Consider the following 4081-nt stretch of genomic DNA (forward strand, 5'->3'; position numbering starts at 1 on the left):
CTAATAGTCTCGTTCCTGGATCTGCTCGTCAGCCCTGCTGCACACGTGTAAATCCAAGGAGGAACAGTCACTTTGATGACTGGTGTGAAAGAATCGCAGGAGGAGCCTATAGGAGTCTAAGAGACCTGGAAGATAAAAACGTCATCCAAGAAGAGACCCTGCATCTTCCCCAGTGGGGAAATTTCCTCAGTGGATTCCTAGAGCTTCATTCTCCTTTATTTCTGTGGCAAGAGATTTCCTTCTGCCCTGCTCCTTGACTTGCCTTGGAGAAGAACCACTTTAAATTAACATTGACACATATTCTTTCTGAAAGAGCCACAGGTTAACACAGTGCCATTCTACAACATGAAGAACACACAAGAAGGCACTTTGCAGACCATGAGAGCCTCTCTCTCTCTCTCTCTCTCTCTCTCTCTCTCTCTCTTCTTTCTTTGTCTGTCTGTCTCCTTCCTTCCTTCCTTTTGTGAGGCTTAGAGGGAGAAACTCAAGATCCATATTAAGCAGGAGAAGTCAACCAAGAAAGGTGTAGGATTGACATCTGTGCAAAAGGGAAGACTCAGGGAAAAGACAGTATTGCAAGGAAATTTCATTCATGTCTTAGAAAATGAGGAAGGAAGTGGCACAGAAACAGAGAAAGATGGAGAATCTTAGAATATGCACCTTGATCATACTTTCTATTGAGTGAGTGTTTTTGAGCAATATAGACCTGATAGCATATATTGAAGGAGCAATTCCTGCAGGACAAAGTCAGCTCCGAGAGCTCTGTCACATGTAACATTTTATTAGTTATTAAAGTAATCTTCCTTTAGGCTGGAGAGACCCCCAGTGATACAGGAAGCAACTTCTCATAAGAAAATGGTCAAGGAGGCAATGTCACTGCACATTTTCCTTTCTGACCCAGTGAAGCAAGAGGATCATGGTTTCCATTCTCTATGCCTGGGAGAAGGAAGCTGCAGAAGGAGAAGTGTAAGTCAGGCTATAGGACCAGGAAACAGAAATCTCTCTAGCATTTGCCATAGTCTTAAAGTTTGTGTGACCCCCACGTTCGTATGTTAAAATTCTTCCGCTCCACTTGATAACATTAGGAGGCAGGGCCTTTGAGACATCACTCCCTCATGGAAAACAAAGACATAAGAGTGGGCCACCTAGCAAGGAAACAGAGACCCTTCCTTCTGTGAATACACTTCTTAGGAAGTGTTGTTTCTAGGACACAAGCCCTCACCGGCACCCAGTCTGTAGGTAATTTGATTTTGGTCTTTTCAGCCTCCATAACTATGAGAATAAACTCTGTGTGATGTATAAGTTGCTGGAGTTATTATGGTGTTGTTATAGCAACGTGATCACACTTAAACAGTCTTTCAAGCAGAAGATGGTGTAGAGTAGAAATATAAATAGTTACAAATAGTAGGTAGGAATTCAAACCACCAGCAGGTTCCACGGCCTCCCTTGCAGCTAGCACTCTGTTTATGAAGTTTCAGGAAGTCACTTTCACCACTGCAGCTTCAGCCAGCCTCCCGTTGAGTTCTTAGACACGCCTCTCGGGCCCTGAAGAAGCTCTGTATTTGACAAGCATGTGCATCAGCCAATACCATCACTGACGAAGCCTGTCCCCGCCTCGCTGCCTTGCCAGTCTCATAAGAGCATATCACACTGTGGGCTCCTGTATTGCACTCAACGTGACAGCAAGGGAGAGCTTTCTGACCCATGCACTATAAATCAACTTGGAGATGGAGGAGGAGGTAGATGGATGCTGATGACATTTATCCTTAGCAGCAAGTGAAGTGACAGGAACGAAGACACGCTAATCTACGTTGGAGAGGCAGTTTCTGCTGGATAAAGTCCGAGCAGAGAGCTTAGTCATAGCATGTTGGTGAACATAAACCATCTCTTCTTTTGGGTGGAGAGAAACCCAAAGATCGAGGGAAGCAACGCCCTATGAGAAAACGATCAAGAAGGAAATGTGACTGCAGGTCTCCCCTCCCCCCCCCCCCCCATGACCGGATGAAAACCAAGCCATAATTTCCATTGTGTCTGGCTGGGAGAATAACACAGGCTGTTCAAACCCAGAGCCTGCCTCCCCCTACCTTCCTGTTCACCTACAAAAGTCTCCAACCTACTTTTCCATTAGCTTTCATTTGGAGTCTATCAGCTGGGACCTGTTTTTCTCACTCAGTCCCCTAGGGTGATAAGCAAAATTTTCCAGCAGCCCTGCTTTGGGAGATGGTGCCAATTCAAACAAGTCCAGCTGCCACGTACTAGACTTGCTCTCCCTGATCTCCTCCCAGTTGAATCTGCAGGGGTTCTGAGCCTCATGGCCAACAGACGGGAGATGGGAGAGACATGTCTCACCTGCTTAAGCAGAAGCACAGGCTTATTCTTTCACAAAATGTTGACACCCTCACAGTGGCATAATTGCTGTAAAAGGACAGGTCACAGAGCGAAAGAGGTGATGGACATGACACCCGGATGTCCTCAGTTTTGGAAGGTTTTTAAAAATTAAATTTATTGTGTTTATGAGTGTGTTTATGCGTGCACTCACACATGTGTTACTGCGTACATATGAAGGTCGAAGGACAATTTGAGGGAGTCAGTGCTTTTCCTTCTACCGTGTGCCTTGGGCTTGGCCACAAATGCCTTTACCCACTGAGTCATGTCCTCAGTCTTCTATTTCACAGTATCTCTACAGAAGCAACCAGTCTGTGTGTCTTTTGTATTTTTATATTTCCCTTTGCTAAGAACAGTCCCTGGAACATAGCATGAACAGGGCTCCTGCGGAGGTAGTGGGCTACTGGATCACAGGAAAGTTGATGCTAAACAAGTATTTCATTGTTCCCCTACATTTTCTGGCTTCTTTTGCATTTTGGTTGTGCTGTGTAATTAATTCCAGCCAATAGCCTGTAAGTGGAAATAATGTGCTACTTCGAGGCAAGAACAGATAAGCAGTGAGGATTTTCCCCTTCTTCTTAATCTATGAAAAGGCTTTGGAATTCCTGTCTTGATTCACAAGACAAAGGTTGTTGGATGTCTGAGTCTTGAGGACCCATTCTGTGAGTTTCACTGTCATTTACAGGAGTAAGAAGGTTTTATTAGGCTGAGTCACTTAGATTTGGGGGTATACCCATTCTTGTGACAGAGAGCAGACTAAGAATCAAAGTGTTCACGCATTAACCTCACATTATGGAACACTCCAGAGTGCTAGTCACAAGAGCAAGAATATTTTAAAATTAAAGAGAAGATAGAAAGCTGAAGAATTAAATTTTAAGTCATTATGATGTTATTTTTTCCTGACCTGGGTATTCTGGAAGTTATGGAATTTTAGTAGTTTTTGTCCATATTCAGTAACGTTGGCGGTAATGTGCTTGTAGAAGACTCAAAAGTGAAAGCAGCTCTTCATATGTTCTCACAACTTAATTTGCAAAGGCTGTTACAAGCATAGGGACTCAGTAGAGTCTCCTCAACGGTCCTGTGAAGATGAGGATGACAGGTTTGGTATGATTATTCCCACTATACCACAGCAGGGTCTGATCACTGACAGATGACCAGATGACAAGATCAAATTTCAACGCCCCCACAAGTTGGAAGCAAATGTCTAACTCTGCAGCTACCTGATTGTTTGATATTTGACTTTCCACCATACAAGGTACAAAGATAAGAGTGAGCTAGCCTTGAGAACATTGGTACATGGTTTTGGGTAAAGAATATATATATATATATATTGCAGGTCGTCCTTAAACTCTTTTTTTTCTCCTGCCTCAGCTTCCAGAGTGTTAGATTACAACAGTGCAACACTTGGATCTTAAATAGAGAAACTTCATTTTTCATTTATCTGTACTATATATCCATACTCCATTATTAGCATGTGAGCAAAAGGCAAAAGCAAGATTAGACAATTATCTCTAGTCACCCAAATCACAGAAAGGAACAGATTAAGGTTCTAAGGGTCAGGGGATCTTCCAGCCAATCAATTTCCAAAAATCTGTGGAAAATTACCTCTCCCTAGCATGCTCCCAAGGGCACACATTTTTACAGCTCTAGTCAGTCATAACAGGAAGTGATGTGCTCTTAGCCATAGCATCTACAA

The sequence above is a fragment of the Acomys minous genome (genome assembly GCF_964271855.1).
Source record: "Acomys minous genome assembly, chromosome: 12".
NCBI lineage: Eukaryota > Metazoa > Chordata > Mammalia > Rodentia > Muridae > Acomys > Acomys minous.